The sequence below is a fragment of the Macaca nemestrina genome, chromosome 9 (genome assembly GCF_043159975.1).
Source record: "Macaca nemestrina isolate mMacNem1 chromosome 9, mMacNem.hap1, whole genome shotgun sequence".
Lineage (NCBI taxonomy): Eukaryota > Metazoa > Chordata > Mammalia > Primates > Cercopithecidae > Macaca > Macaca nemestrina.
Genome location: NC_092133.1, coordinates 109,026,331 through 109,052,292, shown reverse-complemented (window position 1 = coordinate 109,052,292; position 25,962 = coordinate 109,026,331). Strand labels below are relative to the sequence as shown.

At 46.5% G+C, this 25,962-nt stretch overlaps 2 non-coding genes across 2 annotated transcripts; both read left to right on the top strand.

Moving 5' to 3' along the window:
* The first annotated feature begins 751 nt into the window (after window positions 1–751).
* On the top strand, window positions 752–857 carry LOC112429219 (U6 spliceosomal RNA). The gene has a single exon (XR_003021387.2). It is a non-coding gene; the product is annotated as a U6 spliceosomal RNA (small nuclear RNA).
* Window positions 858–23,054: 22,197 nt separating this feature from the next.
* LOC112429221 (U6 spliceosomal RNA) lies at window positions 23,055–23,160 on the top strand. Its single transcript, XR_003021388.2, has one exon. It is a non-coding gene; the product is annotated as a U6 spliceosomal RNA (small nuclear RNA).
* The last annotated feature ends 2,802 nt before the right edge of the window (window positions 23,161–25,962 follow it).

The window sequence follows — 25,962 nt, the reverse complement described above, 5'->3', positions numbered from 1 at the left end:
CAGGGCGTAGTGTTGCATGCCTGTAATCCCAGCTACTCGGGAGGCTGAGGCAGGAGAATTGCTTGAACCCAGGAGGCGGAGGTTGCAGTGAGCCGAGATTGTGCCACTGCACTCCAGCCTGGACGACAGAGCAAGACTCCGTTGAAAGAAAGAAAGGAAAAGAAAAGAAAAGAAAAGAAAAGAAAAGAAAAGAAAAGAAAACAAAAGACATCTCATCTCTACCAAAAACAAAAAAAATAATTAGCCGGGCATGGTGGTGGGTGCCTGTAATCCCAGCTACTCAGGAGGCTGAGGCAGGGGAATCACTTGAAAGGCGGAGGTTGCAATGAGCCGAGATTGTGCCACTGCACTCTAGCCTGAGTGACAGAGTGAGACCTGGTAAAAATAAAAAATAAAAAATAAAAAATAAAGTTGGAAGTCTCATACTTCCTAATTCTAAAATTTATTACAAACCCACAGTGATCAAAACAGTATAGTCCAGCCTGGGCAACATGGCAAAACCCCATCTACAAAAGATACAAAAATTAGCCAGGCATGGTGGCGCACACCTGTAGTTTCAGCTACTCAGGAGTCTGAGGTGGAAGGATTATTTGAACCCAGGAGGTTGAGGCTGCAGTGAGCCAAGATTGTGCCACTGTATTCTAGCCTGGGCAACAGAATGAGATGTTGTTTCAAAAAACACAAACAAACTGTGTAGTATTGGCATACAGATAGACATATAGAATAATGGAATGGAAAAGAAAGCCCGGAAGTGCCCATTTTGGCAGCACACATACTAAAATTGGAAAGATACAGAGAAGATTAGCATGCCCCTGTGCAAGGATGACAAGCAAAAGTGATAAATTATTTAAAAAAATTAAAAGAATACAGGGTCCAGAAATAAACTCTCATACATATAGTCCAATAGTTTTTGGGTTTTTCTTTTTGAGACGGAGTCTTGCTCTGTGCCCCAGGCTGGAGTGCAGTGGCATGATCTCGGCTCACTGCAAGCTCCGTGCCCCCAGGTTCACGCCATTCTTCTGCCTCAGCCTCCTGAGTAGCTGGGACTACAGGCGCCCTCCACCACGCCCGGCTAGTTTTTTGTATTTTTTAGTAGAGACGGGGTTTCACGGTGTTAGCCAGGATGGTCTCGATCTCCTGACCTCGTGATCTGCCCGCCTCGGCCTCCCAAAGTGCTGGGATTACAGGCTTCAGCCACCACGCCCGGCCTAGTCCAATAGTTTTTAAATTAGAGTCCCAAGACTAGTCAGTGGAGAAAGGAGTTTTTTCAACAAATGATTTTAGGAAAACTGGATATCTACATTCAAATGAATGAACCTGGACCCTTACACTATATACAAAAATCAACTCTAAATGAATCCAAGACCTAAATGTAAGACCTAAAATGATAAAACTCTTTTTTTTCTTTTTCTTTCTTACCTTTTTTTTTTAAGAGATGGGGTCTCACTATGTTGCCCATGTTTGTCTTAAGTTCCTGGGATCAGGCCATCCTCTCGCCTCAGCCTCCCAGAGTGCTGGGATTACAATTGTGAGCCACTGTACCTGGCCTATAAAACTCTTAAAAGAAAACACAGAGAAAGCACTTCTTGACAATGGATTTGGCAATGATCTCTTGGATATGGCACCAAAAGCACAGACAACAAAAAATATATAGATAAATTGAACTACATCAAAATTAAAAACTTCTTTTTTTTTTTTTGAGACAGAGTCTCATTCTGTCACCTAGGTTGGAATGCAGTGGTGCAATCTTGGCTCACTGCAACCTCTGCCTCCCGGGTTCAAGTGATTCTCCTGCCTCAGCCTCCTGAGTAGCTGGGATTACAGATGTGTGCTATCGCACCCAGCTAATTTTTTTATTTTTAGTAGAGACAGGGTTTCATCATGTTGACCAGACTGGTCTCGAACTCCTGAGCTCAGGTGATCCACCTGCCTTGGCCTCCCAAAGTGCCGGCATTACAGGCATAAGCCACTGTGCCCGGCCCATACTGGCATTTTAAAGCACCTTCTCCAGTGTCACTAAGAAACCCTAGAGAAATACAGTTGATCCTTGAACAACACAAGTTTGGATTGCAGGGGTCCACTTACATGCAGATTTTTTTTCAATAAAAGTTGCACTAAGTGCGCCTGCCTCTCTTGCCTTGCCTCCCACCCCCTACATCACTTTTGCCTCTGCCATCGCTGGGACAGCAAGACCAACCCCTCCTCTTCTTCCTCCTCCCCCTCAGCCTACTCAGTGTGAGGATGATGAGGATAAAGACCTTTATGATGATCCACATTCACTTCAGGAATAGTAAATACATTTTATCTTCTTCGTGATTTTCTCAATAACCTTTTCTTTTCTCCAGCTTACTTTATCATATGAATATAGTATAGAATATTTATACTAAACATGGTTAATTGACAGTTCATGTTACAGATAAGGCTTCTGGTCAACAGTAGGCTATCAGTAGTTAAGGTTTTGGGGAGTCAGCACTACAGAGGTTGCCACCTCAGCCCTCATGTTGCTCAAGGGCCAACTGTACTTTTTAAAATTTATTTTATTTTTTTTAGAGACAGTGTCTCATGCTGTAGCCCAGGCTGGACTGCAGAGGTACAATCACAGCTCACAGCAGCCTCAGCCTCCTGGGCTCAAGCAATCCTCCTGCCTCAGTCTCCTGATTAGCTGGGACCATAGGCATGCACCACCATGCCCAGCTTTTTTTATTTTTATTTTTGGTGGGATCTCCTTATGTTGCCCAGGTTGGTCTGGAACTGCTGGGCTCAATCTATCCTTCTGCCTTGGCCTCCCAAAGTGCTGGAATTGTAAATGTGGGCCACTGCATCGAGCCCAACTGTATCCAACTGTATCGCTCTTTTTTTTTTTTTGAAACAGAGTCTCACTCTTTCACCCAGGCTGGAGTGCAGCGGCACGGTCTCAGCTCACTGCAACCTCCGCCTCCCAGGTTCACGCAATTCTCCTGCCTCAGCCTCCCAGGTAGCTGGGATTACAGGCACATGCCACCACGCCCAGATAATTTTTGTATTCTTGGTAGAGATGGGGTTTCGCCATATTGGCTGGTCTGGTCTTGAACTCCTGACTTCAGGTGATCCACCCGCCTCAGCCTCTTAAAATGCGGGGATTACGTGCTGGCGTGAGCCACTGCGCCCAGTCCCAGCTGCATCTCTAACGGTGGAACTCCCAACATTTGATGGGGATGTGAGTTAGGGACTGGGGGCAGAGAGATTTTGCCCTCCTCAAAACTGGGCAGCTGCCTTCTCCACCAGTGTTGAACCCCAGGGCAGTTCTGCTCTGACAACGACTGGAAGGCTCGACTGAAGGGGAGAGAGAGCTGGAGAAGGGAGAGAAGGCAACTGCTTTTCCATTTTTGACTGGGATTCAGTTGAAACAGTCTAGCCAGTCAAAAGGGCATTTACTATTCCAACAGCTCCTTGGAGAATCCCAGACAGAGAGCAGCCCCTTCTAAATACTTGATCTGCCATTCCTGTGTGGGAAGTAGACAGCAAGACTGCTGTGTCTGGGAGGAATGCAATTTCCCTAAGCACATTCTCTGAGCAGAGTTTTCAAGTTTCATAGATTTGCAGTTTCCCTGCATTGCAGGAACAAAGTGGTGGTGGCCCTGACTGTCATATTCTTGATCAATGGACAGAACAGTGGGGCAGTGCCTGCTGGCCTGTGTGGATTGTTAGCACGTGCATGGCACCCAGTGGTTCCTGCCTCAACTAACCCAGCCCTTTGTCAGCTCCATATTGATAAGGCAGCAGAGAGCAAAGCCAGACATTTTCCCACTTTGGTCCATGGAGACACTGCCGTGCAGTGGTCGTCTATGTTCTTAGCCGCCTGCAGCAGCAGGGTAAATTCTCCTCAGTAAAGTTCTCAGCCAACTCTTTCTCTGGACTCATTTTTTCTTTGGTCCCTGCGCAGTTCTAGTCCCTGGAACATCTCATTTTAAAATGCATGAGGCTAGGCATGGTTGCTTGTGCCTGTAATCCCAGCACTTTGGGAAGCCGAGGTGGGAGGATCGCCTGAGATCAGGAGTTCAACACTAGCCTGGCCAACATGGTGAAACTCCGTCTCTACCAAAAATACAAAAATTAGTCCAGTGTGGTGGTGGGCATCTATAATCCTAGCTACTTCGGAGGCTGAGGCAGGAGAATCGCTTGAATCCGGGAGGCGGAGTTTGCAGTGAGCCAAGATGGCACCACTGCACTCCAGCCTGGGCGACAGAGTAAGACTCTGTCTCAAAACAAAACAAAACAAAACAAAACAAAACAAAAAACCAAAATGCATGAAAACCCGGTATAATGACCCATTCATCTTAAAAATATCCAATTGAGGACAATGTAGATCTGTTATCTTCATTTTACAACCGAGGAGACAGACAGAAAGAAGGATGGTAGTGATGAACATAATGAGGAACAGGGAAACCCCCTTCACGGCTCCCAGGGAGGGCACATGAAGCCATAGGTGTCCTTGGTAAACAGGCTCCACCTCCATCCCCACACACTCATCAGCCTCCACTTGCTCCCAGGCACCCTCCTGAACATACTCACCCTTTTTATTTAGTTAGTTATTTTATTTTATTTTACTTTATTTTATTTATTCATTTTGAGATAGAGTTTCTGCTCTGTCACCGAGGCTAGAGTGCAATGGCCTGATCTTGGCTCACTGCAACCTCTGCCTCCCGGGTTCAAGCAATTCTCCTGCCTCAGCCTCCTGAGTAGCTGGGACTACAGACATGCGCCACCATGCCCGGCTAATTTTGTATTTTTAGTAGAGATGGGATTTCACCATGTTGATCAGGCTAGTCTCGAACTCCCGACCTCGGATGAGCCACCCACCTCAGCCTCCCAAAGTACTGGAATTACAGGCATGAGTCACCACACCTGGCCTTTATTTACTTATTTTAAAATGTATTTATGTATTTTAGGCCACATGTGGAGTACGCACTAATGTACTCCAGCCTGGGCAACAGAGTGAGACTGTCTCTAAATAAATAAATAAAATTTATGTATGTATTTTACTTTTTCTTGGTAGAGGTGGGGATCTTACTATGTCCTAAGGCTGGTCTCAAACCCCTTTCCCTGGCCCCTGAGGCTCCCCATTTAGCAGGTGTCCTGTCTTCCCTTTGGCTTTAGTCCAATTTAGTTGGTGAGTGTTAGTTTAAACAAATTATGTAAGGCTTTTTCAATTCAGGCTGGTACTTCAATCTGTGTGATTCTGACATTCCTACACATGGAAATTCTCCATGCCCTGGCCAGGCGGTTAAAGGAGGGAATATTCCTAAAAGATTTGCTGTCTGGAAGCAAACAAATCCGTTATAATGATCCAAGTAAGGTCTGCGTTGTTTTTGGTTTGTTTGTTTTGTTTTTTATGCTTCTTGTGAGACATTTTTGCTGGAAACTAGAGAACTATAAGAAATAGTTTAGTGCTGAGTTTGGTGACTCACACCTGTAATCCCAGTGCTTTGGGAGGCTGAGGTGGGAGGATTGCTTGAGCTCAGGAGTTCAAGACCAGCCTGGGCAACACAGCAAGATCCCATCTCTACAAAAAATACAATAATTAGTTAGGTGTGGTGGCGGACACCTGCAGTCCCAGCTGCTCGGGAAGCTGAAGTGGGAGGATTGCTTGAACCAGGGAAGTCGAGGCTGAAGTGAGCTGAGATTGTGCCACTGTTCTCTAGCCTGGGCAACAGAGTGATACCTTGTCTCAAAATAAAAGAAAACAAGAAAGGAAAAAAACAGTTTAGTGGCCGAGTGTGGTGGCTCCTACCTGTAATCCCAGTGCTTTGGGAGATCAAAATGGGAGGATTGCTTGAGGCCAGGAGTTTGAGACTAGCTTGGGCACCACAGTGAGACTCCATCTCTGGGGAAAAAAAAAAAAAATAGCTCGGCATGGTGGTGTGTGCCTGTAGTCCCAGCTACTGGGGAGGCTGAGGCAGGAGGATGGCTTGATGCCAGGAATTCAAGGCTGCAGTGAGCTATGATTGCACCACTGCAGTCCAGCCTGGGCACGGAGTGAGAATCCATCTAAGAAAAAGAAAAAAGAAAGAAACTTTTTTTTGGACTTTAATGGTGGTGGAGGAAACGGAGTGAGGCTGGCAGGTGGATTCTGGAAGTAGTGAGTGAAATGAACTGGGTAGGAAGGAGGGGAGGATGCTGAGAACAGCTCCCCCACTGGCAGCCTGAGAAATGAGGAATGCCAGCAGGAAGCAGGCTGCAGATAAAAGCAGAGGGACAAGGAGCAAACTGTGGCATGTGAGACTGAAGCGCAGACAGGCAGAAGAGGGAACCAGGTGTGCGAGGCTGGAGCTCAAATCTGGGGTCTGGGGATGTCTATTATTTGGACCTTGATGGCAGATGGTATCTAAAGGTGAGGATGCAGAGAAAGTCAGCTGGGAGGAGAGGGTGCTATGAGAAGAGAAGGCCTGCACGTGACCTCTGAGAGGAAGCTACCAAGGAGTGGCCAGAAAGACAAGAGGTGCAGCCAGGGAAACGCAGGGGACACAGCTAGGAGGGAGGAGGAGAGGTAAGCAAGGAGGGGACGCAGCTGCCAAGTGACGCTGAAAGGTTATTTAAGAGGAGACTGGGCCAGGCACGGTGGCTCATGCCTGTAATCCTAGCATTTTGAGAGGCCAAGGCTGGAGGATGGCTTGAGCCCAGGAGTTCAAGACCAGCCTGGCCGACATAGTGAGACCCTGTCTCTATAAAAAATACAAAAATTAGCTGGATATGGTGGCACAAGCCTGCTATCTCAGCTACTTGGGAGGCTGGGGTGGGAGAATCACTTGAGCTCAGAAGGCGGAGGTTGCAGTGAGCCAAGATCACACCACTGCACTCCAACCTGAGTGACAGAGGAAGACCCTGTCTCAAGAAAAAATAAAAAATAAAAAAGGAGACTGGAAAAGCATCCATTCCATTTGGGACTATGGCCATGGAGTGGAGATCCCACTCAGGAGGGGGAAATGGAGACAGCGGCCTCCTGAGAAGTTTGTCTCTAAAGGGAAGCAGAGACAGGGTTGGGGCAGGAAGGAGGTCTTTAAATGATGGGCGATAACATGATGGAGTTGGGATCCTCATGGGGACATCTCAGAGGTGTGTGCAAGCCTGGGCTGAGGGCTTGGCTTATCTGGGAATGCTAGTCTCACCCCCGCCCTGTCATTCATGTGATGTGTGAGACCCTGGGGACGGGGATGGAATCCAGTTCAAGAGCCATGCTGCGGGGGTTTGGGGATGTGACAGACGCTCTTGTTACCAAGACGATGGTCACATTTGGCTTTCACTTCCTCTCACCCCCTGCCCTGGCAACTGCGAAATACCATCAATGCCATTATCGACATATCTTGTTGAACATCCGTTCCCTTTCCCAGTGGCCTGTCATCCTCTCATGCCCAGGTGATGTGACAGCCTGTGAGGGTCTCCCGGCCTCAGAGCTCTCCCCCTGCAGCTGTTCTCCCTGCACCTAAAGCTCAGTGCTGATGTGTACCAGGACACCGACATAATGCACAGCCACTGGACTGGGTTTCTCAATTTGCAGAAGGGATGCAGTGCTTTTACAGAAACCGTGAGTCCTAAGGCTCACCATTTTTTGTTTGTTTGTTTTCAGACAGTCTCGCTCTGTTGCCCAGGCTGGAGTGCAGTGGTGCAATCTCGGCTCACTGCAACCTCCATCTCCTGGGTTCAAGCAATTCTCCTGCCTCATCCTCCCAAGTAGCTGGGATTATAGGCACCCACCTCCATGCCCAGCTAATTTTTGTATTTTTAGTAGAGACAGGGTTTCACCATATTGGCCAGGCTGGTCTCAAATGATCCACCTGCCTTGGCCTCCCAAAGTGTTGAGATTACAGGTGTGAGCCACTGTGTCTGGCCTGAAGCTGGTAACCTTTTATTTTGTTTGTTGTTTTTTAACAACTTAATAATTGAACTTAAAAGATGAGAGAATCCCTTGAGTCCAGTAGTTCAAGGCTGCAGTGAGCTATGATCTTATCATTGCACTACAGCCTGGGCGACAGAGACCCCCAACTGGAAAAGAAAAAAGAAAATCAATTTAACCCATTAGGAAAAATATATCTCACAAGAATCTTGACTTTTTAATAGGATGTCAAATGGAAAGTGGGCATCTTACAAAAAATTATTATAATATATTTTGAGAAAAAGATATTCTGAAATCTATTATTGAAAACTTCCAAAGAATATCTGAATTTATTTCATTTTACCAACTTCCTTTCCTTTAAGCAAAACAACTAGATCTTTCCCCTTACACAATACATCTGTTTCTCACTCTGTTCTTTCTTTCTTTCTTTCTTTCTTTCTTTCTTTCTTTCTTTCTTTCTTTCTTTCTTTCTTTCTTTCTCTTTCTTTCCTTCCTTCCTTCCTCCTTTCCTTTCCTTTTCCTTTTCCTTTCTCCTTTCTTTCTTTTTCCTTCCTTCCTTCTTTCCTTCCTTCCTTTCCTTCCTTCCTGCCTCTCTCTCTCTCTTTCTTTCTTTTTGAGAGAGAGGGCAGGCCTGGTGCCATGCCCCTGTAGTCCTAGCTAATCAGGAGGTTGAGGCGGGAGGATTACTTGAGCCCGGGAGTTCAAGGCTGCAGTGAGCAATAATCGAGCCACTGCACTCCAGCCTGGATGACAGTGGAGAAACCTGATAAACACTATCCCATGCGGAGGATCGAGGAGAGCATCAACAGTAAGAACTCATGCTCATAGTACATGGAACAGCACTTTCCCTTCCTCTCGAAAACCTCAAACCCAATGGAATCATGAGATTAACAGGCAAATCTTAATAGAGCAGCAATCTACAAAACACATGAGCAACACTCCTGAAAACCAACGAAGGTTGGAGCCAGGCGCGGTGGCCTGTCCCTGTAATCCCAGCTACTTGGGAGGCTGAGGCAGGATGATCACTTAAGGCCAAGAGTTCAAGACCAGCCTGGACAACATAGCAAGACATTTTTTTAAATCATCAAGGTCATGAAAAACAATCTGAGAAACGACCACAGCCAAGAGGAGCCTAATAAGGCATGACAACTCCTCTAGTGTGGTGTCCTAATGGGGCCCTGGAACAGAAAAGGACAGTAGCTCAAAAGTATGGGAACCTGGCCCAGCGTGGTGGCTCACGCCTGTAATCCCAGCACTTCGGGAGGCTGAAGTGGGCGGATCACTTGAAGCCAGGAATTCGAGACCAGCTGGCCAACATGGCAAAATCGTGTCTCGACTAGAAATACAAAAATTAGTTGAGCGTGGTGGCACGCACCTGTAGTCCCATCTACTCAGGAGGCTGAGGCAGAAAAATAGTTTGAACTTGGGAGGCAGAGGTTGCAGTGAACCGAGATTGTGCCACTGCACTTCATCCTGGGTGAGGGAGTGAGACTCTGTCAAAAAGAAGAGAGAAAAGAAAGAAGAGAAAAGAAAAGAAAGAAGGAAGGGAGGAATTTAGGGGAATCACATAAAGAATTTCTTTCTTTCGAATAGGGTCTCAATCTGTCACCCAGGCTGGAGTGCAGTGGTATGATCACGGCTCACTACATCCTTGATTTCCCAGGCTCAAGTAATCCTCCCTACTCAGCCTACCGAGTAGCTGGAACTATAGGTGCACACCACCATGCCTGGTTTTGTAAAGACAAGGTCTCCCTATGTTACCCAGGCTGGTCTCAAACTCCTAGGCTCGAGCAATCCTCCTGCCTCAGTCTCCTGAAGTGCTGGGATTTCAAGCATGAGCTATTGTACCCAGCATGATTTTCTTTTTTTCTTTTCTTTCTTGTTTTTTTGAGACGGAGTTTCGCTCTGTCACCCAGGCTGGAGAGTAATGGTGTGATCTCAACCCACTGCAACCTCCACCTTCCAGATTCCAGCGATTCTCCTGGCTCAGCCTCCCAAGTAGCTGGGATTACAGGTGCATGCCACCACACCCGGCTAATTTTTGTAGTTTTCAGTTGAGATGGGGTTTCACCATGTTGGCCAGGCTGGTCTCGAACTCCTGACCTCAGGTGATCCACCCGCCTTGGCCTCCCAGAGCACTAGGATTACAAGTGTGAGCCAGCATGCCCCACAAAAAGTACTATTTCTGAAAATAATTTTTTGTTAGATATTTAGGCGGCACGAGTGCAGATTTCTTAACATGCATATATTGCACTGTGGTAAAATCTGGGCTTTTAGTGAACCCATCACCTGAATAGCGAAAATTGTACCCATGCGTAGTATTTCAACCCTCAGCTCTTCTCAGTCTTCAATGTTTATTATTCCACTCGTGGATACCCATTGTCCAGCTCCCACTAATGAGAACATGCAATATTTGACTTTGTGTTTCTGAGTCATTTCACTGAACATTTCACTGAATAATGGCCTCTAGTTCCATCCATCTTGCTACAAAAGACATGATTTCATTATTTTGTACGTCTGAGTAGTATTCTGTGATATGAGCCGGGTGCAGTGGCTCACGCCTGTAATCCCAGCACTTTGGGAGGCCCAGGTGGGCAGATCACCTGAGGTCGGGATTTTAAGACCAACCTGACCAACATGGAGAAACCCGTCTCCACTAAAAATACAAAAAATTAGCTGGGCTTGGTGGTGCATGCCTGTAATCCCAGCTACTCGGGAGGCTGAGGCAGGAGAATCGCTTGAACTGGGAAGGTGGAGGTTGCAGTGAGCCGAGATCGTGCCATTATACTCCAGCCTGGGCAACAAGAGTGATACTCTGTCTTAAAATACAATACAATACAATACAATACAATACAATAAAATAAAATAAAATAAAATTCTGTGATATGTATACCACATGTTCTTTCTTTTTTAAAAAAATTTTAAAAAATTTAAGGCCGGGCACAATGTCTCACGCCTGTAATCACAGCACTTTGGCAGGCCAAGGCGGGTGGATCACGAGGTCAGGAGATCAAGACCATCCTGGCTAACACGGTGAAACCCTGTCTCTACTAAAAATACAAAAAATTAGCTGGGCGTGGTGGTGGGTGCCTGTAGTCCCAGCTACTCGGGAGGCTGAGGCAGGAGAATGGCGTGAACCCAGGAGGCGGAGCTTGCAGTGAGCCGAGAGTGGGCCACTGTACTCCAGCCTGGGCAACAGAGCAAGACTCCGTCTCAAAAAAAAAGGTAATTCAAGCAATTCTCCTGCCTCAGCCTCTTCAGCTCGGATTACAGGTGCCCACCACTATGCCCTGCTAATTTCTTGTATTTTTAGTAGTGACAGGGTTTCACCCTGTTGGCCAGGCTGGTCTTGAACTCCTGACCTCAGGTGATCCACTCACCTCTGCCTCCTAAAGTGCTGGGATTATAGGTGTGAGCCACCGCGCCTGGCCTCGTTCTTATGTTTTCAGTTTTCTTGCTGCTGGTGCAGAATGACATCAGGCACGAACAGCTGAACCGCAGCCTGGATTCCCATCTCTGCTGGCTCTCCTGTCCTAAAGCCTAACATCCCTGAGGGCCTTCTGGCAACCTGAACGTGGTGGAGCTGTGGTGTCCTTCTCCCTGATTTTTATTGCAAGGCAGCAAGCAAGACACAGTCAGTAACTACTTCCCGGGCAATTGCACAACTTTTGTGTTGTGCCTCACAAGCCTGGTCTCCAGCCACTTATATACGTGCAGAATGGAGAGTCTACGTGATGGGATCTGCCACCCCAAAGGGCATGATTGGAAGATAACCGGCCAGGTTGTGCCAGAGTTTTGTTTTGTGATCTCCCAAGGACACAGCCTTCAGAGAGTTAGAACCAAAAGATCTTAAAAAGCCTTGACATTTGCATAACAAGCACTGTTTATTTGTCTCAAATGTTTGGAATAAGTCTGTAGATAGAACACACCAGGTTTATTGTGTTTCTAGAGAAGAACACAATGGAAGTTAATTATGACTATGTAAAATTAAAGTACCCTGCTGAAAGGTGATAGGGAGAGTGAGGGAGGCAGAGAGAGGTGGAGCCTGGAGCTGTTGCTTTTCATGAAGACTTTCTGTACAATTTGGATTAAAAAATAATAATAATAATCCAGCTGCCCACCATCTGGGAAGTGAGCACCTCCATCCTGTTGCCCCGTCTGGGAAGTGAGAAGCGCCTCTGCCTGGCCGCTGTGCAACCTTCCAAGTGTGAAGTGACAGCCTTGTGTGTGATCTTTTCTGTCTTCCCCAAGTTTGCATTTTCGACATTAAAGTTTACTTTTTAGTTACAAGATAATAATAATAAAATTAGAGGGCTGGGTGCAGTGGCTCATGCCTGTAATCCCAGCACTTTGGGAGGCTGAGGCGGGCTGAGGTCAGAAGTTCAAGAGCAGCCTGGTCAAGTTGGTGAAACCCCATTTCTACTAAAAATACCAAAAAAATTAGCTGGGTGTGATGGTGCATGACTGTAATCCCAGCTGCGCTTTGGGAGGCTGAGGCAGGAGAATCACTTGAACCTGGGAAGTGGAGGTGGCAGTGAGCCAAGATTACGCCATTGCACTCCAGCCTGGGCAACAAGAGCAAAACTCCGTCTCAAAAAAAAAAAAAAGTAGAGACAGGGTCTTGCTCTATCCCCCAGGCTGGAGTACAGTGGCGTGATCATAGCTCACTGTAACCTTGAGCTCCTGGGTTCAAGCCATCCTCCTGCTTTAGGCTCCCATGTAGCTAAGACTACAGGCACGTGCCATCACGTGTAGCCAATTTTTTTTTTTTTTTTTTTTTTTTTTTTGCAGAGATGGAGTCTCACTATGTTGTCCAGCCTGGTCTCGAATTCCTGGCCTTGAGCAATTGTCCCACCTCAACCTCCCAAAGTGCTGGGACTACAAGCATGAGCCACCCACCACACCTGTCATGCCTATTTGGAATATTTCTTTCTTTTTTTTTTTTTTTTTTTAGATGGAGTCTCACTCTGCCACCCAGGCTGGAGTGCAGTGGCACGATCTCGGCTCACTGAAACCTCTGTCTCCCGGGCTCAACCAATTCTCTGCCTCAGCCTCCCGAGTAGCTGGGATTACAGGCGCGTGTCACCACGCCTGGCTAATTTTTGTATTTTTAGTAGGGAGGGGGTTTCACCATCTTGGCCAAGCTGGTCTTGAACTCCTGACCTCTTGATTCATCCGCCTCGGCCTCCCAAAGTGCTGGGATTACAGGCATGAGCCACTACGTCTGGCCAAGCTATTTGGATTTTTAAAAGCAGGTATATGTAGCAATTCTGTCACAATTTTGACAAAATTAAGCAATATACTAAAATACATTAAGCAATTCATTTACACCCACCCACAGTCATATAGCATTAAACAGAAAGCAACCTTTGGAGTCTGGGGACTGTATTCAAGGTGCTCTGTAAACATCCATTATATTCTGCTCTTATTCCTTTGCTGCCACTGAAGGTTGAAGTCACACCCGTTACTTAGCAGTCTGTTTGAGAACGTGTTCAGAAATGAGCAGAGACATTCATCAAGAGAAGCACATTTGACAGGGTGAGCTGGAGTCCATCAGACCTCACAGTCAAGGGCTGACAGGAGCTGAGCCCAAAGACTGGCCTCTCCAGAACCATCTTTCCACCAAGTCGGAGCCTCGGAGGCAGCGTGGATTTGTCACAGAAGCGCATTGTAAGTTCTGGCCTTAAAGGAAAAAGCCAGCTAGGCGCGGTGGCTCATGCCTGTAATCCCAGCACTTTGGGAGGCCAAGGCAGGCGGATCACCTGAAGCCAGGAGTTTGAGGCCAGCCTGGCCAACATGGTGAAACCCTGTCTTTACTAAAAACAAAAATTAGCCGGGCATGGTGGCAGGTGCTTGTAATCCCAACTACTCAGAGGCTGAGGCACAAGAATCGCTTGAACCCGGGAGATGGAGGTTGCAGTGAGCCGAGATTGTGCCACTGTACTCCAGCCTGGGAGACAGAACAAGACTCTGTCTCAAAAAAAAAAAAAAAAAAAAAAAAAAAAAGGAAGCAGCTGGGGTTAACTTCTGGGCTGGAGCAAGCAGATGCATGGCAGGCACGGACTGGGCCAGTCAAGGAGGACACTCCTCGTCAAAGGTCAGGCAGTCCCCTGGCTCTTCCATCCTCTTTGTCAGAGTATTTTTTGTGGTCTTCTAGAATTTTAGATGTGTTCTGCAGAAGGCTTTTCCTGGAGGAGAGGGTTCTGAAGCAAATGCTGTCCACGGTCTCCGCAGGGGATGTTAGAACATAGCGTTCTAATAACAGTCCTTGGCTGCAGCCAGAGAGCTGTCAGGCTTCCTCCTGGGGGTCAGGGTGCAGTTGGCGGGAAGATGAAGCAGGCTTGGAACTGGAATGCTTTCTACAGGCGTCCTGGGAACGTGCTCTCAGCAGGGCGTCCCGGGCACTGGGGACGCATGGGACCGCTGCTTTTTCTGGGTTGTTTCCTTTTTCTACAGGTGAGTCCCACGAAGACCACCTAGACTGTCAGAATACCATAGACTTTTTCTCCAAGGGATATTCAATCCCAAATGAATAGAAACTTCCCATGTTCCCAAAGAAGCCTTTTTTTTTTTTTTTTTTTTTTTAATTCTTAGATTTTATTTTGTAGAGACAGGGTCTTGCTATGTTGCCTAGGCAGGTCTTGAACTCCCGGCCTCAAGATGTCCTCCCACTTTGGCCTCCCAAAGTGCTGGGATTACAGGCACGTGAGCCCCCATGCCTGGCCCATAGAAACCTTTTTAGTTAGCAGGTGGAAGGGAACAGGCTTAATTCTTTCCAAATAAACCCAAGTGTTCCAACTAATTTGTTTTAAAAAGCATCCTTTAACAAGCCCAACCTTTACTTTTTAAAAATACTGCTATAATGTTGTTTTTCCTTAAGGTTTATAAACACAGCATTCAAGAAGTTTCTTTTCCTTGTAGGATTTTGCCTGCAATAAATAGCATGCTGCTATGGGGTGACCATGTGGTTCAAACTGCCTCCATTCAGCCAGCTGTGGGGCAAATTAAAAGAGAGATGATACTTTTTAGAGTAAAAGTTGGCCGGGCGCGGTGGCTCACACCTGTAATCCCAGCACTTTGGGAGGCCAAGGTGAGTGAATCACAAGGTCAGGAGTTTGAGACCAGCCTGGCCAATATGGTGAAACCCCGTTTTTACTAAAAATACAAAAATTAGCTGGGCACAGTGGCGTGCATTTGTAGTCCCAGCTACTCGGGAGGCTGAGGCAGAAGAATTGCTTGAACCTGGGAGGCAGAGGTTGCAGTGAGCCAAGATCACGCCACTGCACTCCAGCCTGGGCGATAGAGCAAGAGTCCATCTCAAAAAGAAAAGCATGAAAGTCTTGGCCAGGTGCGGGTGGCTCACACCTGTAATCCTAGCACTTTGGAAGGCCGAGGCGGGTGGATCACCTGAGGTTAGGAGCTCGAGAACAGCCTGGCCAACATGGTGAAACCCCATCTCTACTAATAATACAAAAATTAGCCAGATGTGGTGGCACATGCCTGTAATCCCAGCTACTTGGAAGGCTGAGGCAAGAGAATCGCTTGAACCCGGGAGGCAGAGGTTGCAGTGAGCTGAGATCACACCACTGCACTCCAGCCTGGCTGAGAGTGAGACTCCATCTCAAAAAAAAAAAAAAAACAAGAGTAAAAGTCTTTATTTAAAGACAGTTATGTGGGCCAGGGTGGATGTTCACACCTGTAATCCCAATGCTTTGGGAGGGATTGGGGCCAGGAGTCCAAACTCAGCCTGGGCAACAATGAGACTCTGTCTCTACCAAAAAAAGAAAAAGGAAAAACAAATAATAAAGACAGTAATGGTAAACCAATATTTTAAAAAATGCTTCACTTCAAAATATTGTGCTTTCTGAATAAAATCTAAAGAAATGAATTTTATCCATTCATTCAACACATATTTACACAGAAGCTGGGTGTGGTGGCTCGCGCCTGGGATCCCAGCACTTTGAGAGGCCAAGGTGGGCAGATTGCTTGAGTCCAGGAGTTTGAGTCCAGCCTGGGCCATGCAGTGAAACCCCATTTCTACAAAAAAATTGAAAAGTAGCCTGGTGTGGTGGATTGTGTCTGTAGTCCCAGCTACTTGGGAGGCTGAGGCAGGAGGATAACTTGAGCCCAGAAGGTTGAAGCTGCAGTCAGCTATGATGGTGCCACTGCACTCCGGCATGGGCGACAGAGCAAGACTGAAAAAAAAAAAAAAAAAACAGAGAGAGGGAGAGAGAGAAAGAGAGAGAACAATCCCTGCCCTCTTTGAACCAAAGCTTTCACCTTTTAGTGGCAGAAGACAGATAGGAAATAAACAAGCAAGCAAACCACAATATTAGATGGCATCAGTGCTATGGGAAAGAACAAGACAGGGAAAGGAGAGGAAGCCTGTGTGTGCATGCGTGTGTGTGTGTGTGTGTGTGTGTGTGTGTGTGTGTGTGATGGTGGCATGGGAGATGGTAGGGTAGGATGGAGGGGCTGCAATTCCAAGTAGGGGGTAGTCAGAGAAGGTTTTGCTGAGGACAACATTTGAGCCCAGATGGGAGGGACACAGCTACGTGCAAATCTGGGTGTGAAACAGCTGGAAGGCCCGTGTGACAGAAGTGGAGTGAGGGAGGTGGACTTGGAGGTGGTTGGGGAAGCGGAGGTGGTAGGGAAAGCAGGATCATACTGTGGGAGGGGAGCACAGACAAATCTTACCAGGCCCTGTAGGCCATTTCCCAAAGAGGATGACTTTTATCTGGGTAAGATGGGGTGTTCTAACACGGAAGTGACACACCATCTTTTTTTTTTTTTTTTTTTTTGGGATGGAGTTTCACTCTTAGTGCCCAGGCTGCAGTGCAATGACACCCTCTCAGCTCACTGCAACCTCCGCCTCCTGGGTTCAAGCGATTCTCCTGCCTCAGCCTCCCAAGTAGCTGGGATTACAGGCATGCGCCACCATGCCCCGCTAATTTTGTATTTTTAGCAATACATGATTTCTCCATGTTGGTCAGGCTGGTCTTGAACTCCCGACCTCAGTTGATCTGCCTGCCTTGGCCCCTAAAGTGTTGGGATTACAGGTCTGAGCCACCGCACCTGGTTGACACACCATCTATTTTAGCATTAAAAGCACTGTTCTGGGCCATGCTCAGTGGCTTACACCTACAATCCCAACACTTTGGGAGGCTGAGGCAGGGAAATCGCTTGAACCCAAGAGTTTGAGATCAGCCTGGGCAACATAGGGAGACACTTCCTCTACAAAATTAGAAATTTAAAAAGTCAGCCGGGCGTAGTGTTGTACACCTGTAGTCCCAGCTACTCAGGAGGCTGGGGTGGGAGGATCACTTGAGCCCAGGAGATTGAGGCTGCAGTGAGCCGGGATCATGTTATTGCATGCTAGCCTCGGCAACAGAGCAAGACCCTGTCTTAACAACAACAACAACAAAAAAGAAAAGAAAAGCTGACCGAGCGCAGTGGCTCACACCTGTAATCCCAGCAGTTTGGGAGCCCAAGGCAGACAGATCATGAGGTTAGGGGGTCGAGGCCATCCTGGCTAACACAGTGAAACCCCGTCTCTACTAAAAATACAAAAAATTAGCCGGGCGTGGTGGCACGTGCCTATAGTCCCAGCTACTCAAGAGGCTGAGACAAGAGAATTGCTTGAACCCGGGAGGCTGAGGTTGCAGTGAGCACCAAGATCACGCCACTGCACTCCAACCTGGGAGACAGAGTGAGACTCTGTCTCAAAAATAAAATAAAATTTATATTTAAAAAGCACTGCTCTGCTCTGCTGCTGTTATTGATAATAGAGTGGGCTTGAGAGTATAGAATCCAAAGCTGGGAGTTGTGCTAGGAGGTATTTGCTGTAATCCAAGAAAGACCACAACAGCCTGAATCATGTTGGTGATAAGTAGTAGAAAAAATCCGAATGAACGTAGACTTGACAGGATTGGAACGTAAGATGTGAAAGAAAAAGAAGATTCAAGGATGATCATACATTTTGGGCCCTGGCAATGTGGAAAAAAAACAAACAAACCAGGATCTCGGGACCCTGAACTGGCTATGCCAAAGGCAAAGTTAAGCTTGGGAAGTGAGTCATGCAAAAACTGCCTTCCTTTTGTCCCTAAACAGATAGCAATAGTAAGCTGTAATTTTATATGCTTACTTTATCTTACGCAAAATGTAGAATTACTGAGCAAGAGATGAATGCATAATTGCCATTTCCTCTGCTCCCTCTTTTCACGTGTAAAATGTAGATTCACTGAGCGCTAATCAAAGTTTCACAAGAATGTAACTGACTACTTGCCTCGTTGCCTATCCTCCGTCCACGTTTTTCCTTCTTCTTCTTTTTTTTTTTTTTTTTTAGATGGAATCTCGCTCTTGTCTCCCAGGCTGGAGTGCAGTGGCACCATCTAGGCACACTGCAACCTCTGCCTCCCGGGTTCAAGTGATTCTCCTGAGTAGTTGGGATTACAGGTGCCCACAACCACACCCAGCCAATTTTTGTACTTTTAGTAGAGATGGGGTTTCGAGACCAGGCTGGTCTCGAACTCCTGACCTCAGGTGATCCACCTGCCTTGGCCTCCCGAAGTGCTGGGAATACAGGAGTGAGCCACCGCATCTGGCCTCTTTTTTCTTTTTAAAAACAAAGTCTCATTATGTCACCCAGGCTGGGTCTGGAGTGCAGTGGCTCAATCATAGCTCACTGTAACCTCAAACTCCTGGACTCAAGCCATCCTCCTGCCTCTGCCTCCCACATAGCTGAGACCACAGGCACAGGCCACTATGTCCAGCTAATTTTTAATTTTTTTTTAATAAAGATGAGTGTTGCTATGCTGCCCAGGCTGGTCTCAAATACCTGTGCTCAAGCAATTCACCTGCCTTAGCCTCCTCAGGTGCTGGCATGTGAAGCATGAGCTACCGCATCTGGCCCACTTTTTTTTCCTTTCCTCCTTCTCCTCCTGCTCACTCCTTCCCATTTAAATATTGAAGTGCTTAAAACCTCTTTGGAAAAAGCAAGGATCACAGATGCTCCTGTGATTTGTGTTTTTTTTTCCCAGGCATATCCTCAACCTTGGCAAAACAAACCTCCAGTTGATTGAGATCTGCTTCAGTTACTTTTTTATTTACAGCAACTATTTTAGTGAGCTCAGGCTGCCATAACAAAATATGTTGACTGGATGGTTTAAACAACACAAATGTATTTCTCACAGTTCTAGAGGCTGGGAAGTCCAAGACAAGGTGCCAGAATAGTCTGTTTCTGGTGAGGACTCTCTTCCTGGTTTGCAGACAGTCACCTTCTCCCTGCGTCCTCACATGGTGGAGGGAGAGCTCTGGTGTCTCTTCTTTTTTTGTAAAGACACCAGTTCTATTGGATCAGAGCTCTAGCCTTATGACTGTTTTTTAACCTCAATCACCTCCCTACAGGCCCTATCTCCAATATGGTCAAATGAGGGGTCAGGGATTCAACATATAAATTTGGGATGGGAGACATAATTTAGTCCATAGCAGCAACTGAAAGGATGGACTTGCCATTTACTGAAATGAGAAGTCAGGTGAGAAGCAAGTTTTGAAAGAAAGAGCAAAAGGTCCATGTTGGACATGTTAGGCTTGAGATATCTGTTCATCAAGCCACTTGGTCACAAAGTTTGGAATTAAAGGAATAGGTCTTAGCTAGAGGTATGAAATTGGGAGGCATCAGCCCATTGGTGGCCAGGATACTAGATTAAATAACCAGAAGTGGAGAGGACCCAGGGCACCCCGACAGGCAGAGTTTGGGGTGAGGAGGACAGGACAAGAGACATAAAAGGAGCAGCCAGGGACACAGGAAGAAACCTAAGAGTATGCAGTGTCCCTGTAGCCAAATGAAGATAATTATGTAGGGAAGAGGGAGTGATCAACTCTGCAAGAGCCCCAGAGAGGTCAAGGAAGAGGAGGACTAAGAATTGAGTCTTGGATGTAGCCCCATCATGGCCACTGGGGACTTTTTTTTTTTTTTTTTGACAGAGTCTTGCTCTGTCGCCCAGGCAGGAGTGCAGTGGTATGATGTCAGCTCACTGCAGCCTCCGCTTCCCGGGTTCAAGTGATTCTCCTGCCTCAGCCTTCCAAGTAGCTGGGATTACAGGTGCCCACCACCATGTTTGGCTAATTTTTTGTATTTTCAGTAGATACAGGGTTTTACCATGTTGGCCAGGCTGTTCTTGAACTCCTGACCTCAGGTGATCTGCCCACCTCGGCCTCCCAAAGCGCTGAGATTACAGGTGTGAGCCACCACATCCAGACTTTTTTCTTTTCTTTTCTTTTTTTTTTTTTTTTTTTGAGACAGAGTCTTGCTTGCTGTGTCACCCAGGTTGGAGTGCAGTGGCGTAATCTCGGCTAACTGCAACCCCCACCGCCCAGATTAAAGTGATTCTCCCGCCTCGGCCTCCTGAACAGCTGAGATTACAGGCACCCGCCACCATACCTGGCTAATTTTTGTATTTTTAGTAGAGACGGGGTTTCACTATGTTGGCCAGGCTGGTCTCAAACTCCTGACCTCAAGTGATCCACCCACCTTGGCCTCCCAAAGTATCTCACCCATCTGAGCCCTCACCATTGTACTCTCTTCCCTGGGTTTTGTGAAAGAGGGAAACTGAATTCAGTCTTTCCTATAGGATCTTATACCATTTACATCTTGCTTCTGATACAACACTTCAGTTATAAAATTTTCACTAAATGCCAGAAAATGTTTTATTTTAAGGGACCCGTCTTTCATTCAGGGAAAGCATTTTCAAATTCTTCAGACAATTTGAAAGGAGCTTCCTATGTCTGACTTCAGAGGCACTCCCAGCCAGGCGCAGCCCTGCCCTGGGCAAAGACTCACTGCTCGTCCTCACAGAGGCCCTTTCCTTCCGCACCAAGGGCACCTGCTCTGAAGCTGACCCCACTGATGGCTGGGCAACAGTCACAGGTGTCGTCAGTCAGCATCCAGGAAAACAGGATTCGGAGAGGAGAAAGGGCATATAGGAAATGGAACCAGTCATTCTATTGTCTTTTACTTGGTACCTTTTCCTCTGCCGCTACTCCCATCTTTTGTCTTTTGTGATTTGTGATTCTTTTCTCTTTGTCTCTCAGGAGGCCAAGTTGACTAAAATCATGAAACAGGGCTGGGCGCATTGGCTCACGCCTGTAATCCCAGTGCTTTGGGAGACCGAGATGGAAGGACCGTTTGAGTCCAGGAGTTCGAAACTGCTATCATGCTGTTGCACTCCAGCCAGGGTGACAGAGCCAGGTCCTGTCTCAGAAAAAAAAGAAAAAGAAAAAAATTTAATCTAGTCCAAGTCCCTGTCACATAATAGACGGGGACTCTTGGGGCCCGGGGAGGTTATCTCAATTCCTCAGTCACTGAGCCCGCTCATGGGAGAACCGGGTCTAGATCCGGGCTCCTGTCTTCACAGCTTTATCTGATGCCCCAAACCTGAATAAACTCAGCAGGGAGCTGGCGGGCTGGTTCCTGAGGGGCTCAGAGGTCACTGCATAGGTCTGGGGTCACTCCAGTGCCAGGGGCGGCTTGCACCCTCAGTTCACTCAGGGGAACACTTGTGCCATTTATTTTATTTATGTATTTATTTTTAGAGTGAAGCCTTCCTTTGGGTGGCATTTATTAGTAGCACCATTTATCCCGTGTCCACTGCATTGCATGATCTCAAGTGCTTTGCCTAAAGTTTCTCACTTTTCACCCAAGCTCTGCAAAACTCAATCAGTTCTAGTTGACACAGAAGGAAGTGCTAAGCAGCAAGGTCAAGATCACACATTAGTGAGCAGGGAGACTCAGGATGGAGCCCGGGCCTCTCATTCCAAGCCTGCGATGGTTCCGTATAGACGCAGTCTCCCCAGATTCACACTCTCTCAAGACTGAGTGTAGACAGTGTCCAGTGCAAACACACTCATCTCCCTGGAAGGCGTGTATAACCGTGTAAAACCACACGACTTGTTTCAACCAGTCATCACAGCCTCTCCCCTGTGGGAAAACCCACTTGGAAATGCAAATTAGGATGGAAAGTTACTTATTGAACATAAAGACAGAACAAAGGAAACCCATATCCTTGGAGGATCCTATTATCAAAGCGATATCAAATGGAGACAGCAGCCTCCATTGTGGGGCCGGCTCCCACCCCCGCCTAGCCCGTGGGAGGACGTGTGTCAGCCTGCCCCGGCGACCGCTCTGACGCAGCACCTGGCAAACTCTTACCCTGACTCTTTGTCCTTTGTGACCACATTTTCACGGCTGTGATTCAGTCTCCCTTCCCCAGTTGCATTTCAGAGGAGTCACAACTCACGGCTCATTTTGCGGTGGCTACATGTTAAGTGGTCGCTTTTATTTGTTTGTTTTGACAGAGTCAAAACAATACCCTGTGGCCCAGGGTATTGTGCAATGGCACAATCTGGACTCACTGCAACCTCTGAAGAAACCACTTCTTAATGGAATCTAGGGATGGTCCCTGAGCATCTCCAGACAATAGTTAGGCAGCATTGCCTCTGGGAAAAGATTAGCTTTCTAAATCTCATTTACTGTAAATGCATTCAAGTACATGTCAAAGACTTTGGACCTTGCTTGACTAGAATCCCATAGCCAACAGGAAATCCATTTTCTGTAGGTGTGTAGTAGCCACTGTTTACTATTGACACCCAGGGTTTTTGTTTTTCTCTTTTGTTTGCTTTCGATGATAGCATGTGCTTCTGTCACAACAAACAGCATTTAAGGGAAGATGCTCTCCTCCCAACCTTGACATCTGATCTTCAGTTACACATTGACATTATTTAGTTATTTTCAATTAAAAGTGACAAACTGTATTCCAAAAAGTGATTATGTGCCTCCAGGTCTACCACGTACTTTTTTTTTTTTTTTTTTTTTGGAGACAGAGTTTCACTCTTGTTGCCCAGGCTGAAGTGCAATGGCGCAATCTTGGCTCACTGCAACCTCCGCCTCCCGAGTTAAAGCTATTCTCCTGCCCCAGCCTCCCAAGAAACTGGGATTACAGGCATGCACCACCACGCCCGCTAATTTTGTACTTTTAGTAGAGATGGGGTTTCTCCATGTTGGTCAGGCTGGTCTCGAACTCCTGACCTTAGGTGATCCGCCCACCTCGGCCTCCCAAAGTGCTGGGATTACAGGTGTGAGCCACTGCGCCTGGCCCTACAGACATTTTTTTAAATGTTAAATTTCATGCTCACTTCGGAACACATTTATTAAAATTGCAATGATACAGAGATTAGCATGGCTCCTGAGCGAGGATGACATGCAATATAAAATTAAAATTGAAAAAATTTTTAAGTTAATTCCATTTCTTAGCTAAGCTTTCATTCTCCCTCTCTCATTCAGCTCTTGACCCTAAGGTCTCTGTGAACCTGGAGAGGAGGCAAATCTCAAATCCATTTGGCTTCCTGACAGTAGATCTGACAAAGGATACATTTAGTATCAAATGTAATTGAACTAATGGGCAAAATTAGGATTTTTGATTAAGTTAGGATATTAGGATCTGGAGCTGCATTGTCTGATATAATAGTATGAGTGAAAAGAGTCAAACTCTGTAAAATATTTGAAGAGATTTGTTCTGAACCAAATATGAGTGACCATGGCCCATCACACAGTCGCGGGAGATCCAGAGACCGTGCACCCAAGTTGGTTGGGCTACAGCTTGGTTTCACACGTTTTAGGGAGACATCACAAGACATCAATCAATACGTGTAAGATGTACATTGGTTTAATCTGGAAAGGTGAGACAACTGGAATCCAGGTTTTTGAAACCTGGATTACACTTACCTGGATAGTGTCAGAGGCATTTGAACAAGAGCAATTTCATCTTGAATAGGGACTGGGTAAAATAAGGCTGAGACCTACTGGGCTGCATTCCCAGGAGGTTAGGATACTCTAAGTCACGGCATGAGATAGGAGATCAGCACAAGACACACGTCCCAAAGACTTTGCTGATAAAACAGACTGTGGTTAAGAAGTCAGCCAAACGCCACCGAAACCAAGATAGCAATGAAAGTAACTTCGGGTCGTTCTCACTGCTCATTATATGCTAATTATAATGCATTAGCATGCTAAAACACACTCCCATCAGCGCCATGACAGTTTACAAATGCCTGGCAACGTAAGGAAGTTACGCTATATGGTCTAAAAAGGGGAGGACTCCTCAGTTCCTGGAAATGACCACCGCTTTCCCAGAAAACTCATGAATAAGCCACCTCTTGTTTGGCATATAATCAAGAAGTAATGGCCAGGTGTGGTGGCTCACGCCTGTAATCCCAGCACTTTGAGAGGCTGAGGCAGGAGGATCACTTGAGGTCAAGAGTTCAAGACCAGCTTGGCCAACATGACAAAACTCCGCGTAAAAATACGAAAATTAGTTGGGTGTGATTGTGGGCGCCTATGATCCCAGCTACTCGGGAGGCTGAGGCAGGAGAATCACTTGAACCCAGGAAGCGAAGGCTGCAGTGAGCCAAGATCATGCCACTGCACTCCAGCCTGGGCAACAGAGCAAGACTCTGTCGCAACCCCCCCGCCCCCTGCCCCCCGCCAAAAAGAAGTAACAATAAATATAAGCAGTTGAGCAGCCCATGCTGCTGCTCTGCCTGTGAAATAGCTGTTCTTTTGTTTCTTGTTTTTGTGTGTTGTTGTTTTAAGACAGAGTCTCACTCTGTCTCCCAGGCTGGAGTGCAGTGGCTCGATCTCCGCTCGCTGCAACCTCCACCTCCCCGGTTCAAGCGATTCTCCTGCCTGAGCCTCCCAAGTCGCTGGGATTAAAGGCACCAGCCATCATGCCCAGCTACTTTTTGTGTTTTTAGTAGAGTCAGGGTTTCGTTACGTTGGGCAAGCTTGTCTTGAACTCCTTACCTCAAGTGATCCGCCTGCCTCGGCCTCCCAAAATGCTGGGATTACAGGCATGAGCCACTGCGCCCAGCCTTGTTTCTTTCCTTCTCTAATACACTTGCTTTCACTTTATGGATTCGTTTTGATTTCTTTCTTGCACAAGATCCAAGAACCCTCTCGTAGAATCAGGATCAGATCCTTTTCTGGTAAAAATAGGCAGATTCAAAGATTTTCTGATTGGCACTTGGTTGAAAGAGTTTATCTAAAGACCTGAAATCTCTAGAAGGAAATGTCTAGATTAAGACATTTAATAAGACCGAGGTTCTTATTATTCAGATGAAGCCTCCAAGTAGGTGGCTTGAGAGAGAATAGATGAGAAATGTTTCTTATCAGACTTAAAAATGTGCCAGATTCTTAGTTAATTTCTCCTGGATCAGGAAAAAGACCTGGAAAGGGAAAGGGATTCTCTACAGAATGTAGATTTTCCCAACTGACAGCTTTGCAGGGAAATGTATTTTAGGGTAAAATTCTTCAATTTATTTCAGAGCTTGCTATCTATCACATTGGTATCGTATTTCTACTAAAAGTCTGTTTGGTCAGTCTTAAGCTCTCTGTTTTAATGTTAATGCTGGTTGCTGTACCTGAATTCCAAAGGGAGGAAGGTAGCATGAGGCATGTCCGACCACCCATTCCCATCACGGCCTGAATTAGTGTTTCATATTAACTTTGGAATGCCCTTGACCAAGAGGAGGGGTCTGTTCAGCTGGTTGCAGGGGCAGGCATAGAATTTTATTTTTGGTTAGCAATAGCCACTAGTACTGGTGGCTATTTAAATTAAAATTGTTGAAAGTATCGTAACATTATAAGTTCAGTCCCTTAGTTACAGTAGCCTTATTGTTATTGGAAAGGGGTCCTGATTTAGACCCTAAGAGAGGGTTCCTAGACCTTGTGCAAGAAAGAATTCGAGGTGAATCCATAGAGTAAAGTGAAAGCAAGTTTATTAAGAAAGTAAAGGAGGCTGGGCATGGTGGCTCATGCATATAATCCCAGTACTTTGGGAGGCCAAGGTTGGAGGCTGAGGCAGGAGAATCACTTGAACCCGGGAGGCGGAGGTTTCAGTGAGCCAAGATTGCACCGCTGCACTCCAGTCTGGGGGACAGAGAGAGACTCCGTCTCAAAAAAAAAAAAAAAAAAAAAAGAAATAAAGAACAGCTACTCCATAGGCAGAGCAGTGGCATGGGTTGCTTGACTAAGCATA